We start from the raw sequence: 438 nt of genomic DNA, 5'->3' as shown, positions 1-438 counted from the left end.
GAGAGGGAAAAGATAACGTTTGTGTCAGTGGTTGAAACGAACTATAGGAGAGAAACATAAATAGAAAGTGAATAATAACATTAACATTAGTAGTAGTAATGAGAAGAAGAAGAAAAGGGACGAATCACCGCTTGGTGAAAAACTGTGTACGGTAGCACCGGATGTGAAGAATGGTGGGATCTTTTAAATAACCTCACCATACATGTTATCTATAATTTAACTATACAAATAGTGATGAAACCCATCATCTTCTTTTATTGATCGCCTGTTGCATTTTTATCCCCTTCCTTTCTTCCTCTCCATTTCCTAGTCACAATACGACGGGCGTACATATGTGTACAAATATACAAATAAACATGTATATGCATTTATATCTTTTTTTCTTTTTCCTTCTTTTTCCTACTCAAGTTATACCGAAACCAATACATTTGGAGTGTC

This window comes from Trypanosoma equiperdum (assembly GCF_001457755.1).
Source record: "Trypanosoma equiperdum strain OVI genome assembly, contig: ctg_1253, whole genome shotgun sequence".
NCBI lineage: Eukaryota > Euglenozoa > Kinetoplastea > Trypanosomatida > Trypanosomatidae > Trypanosoma > Trypanosoma equiperdum.
This window is presented reverse-complemented; position numbering follows the sequence as displayed.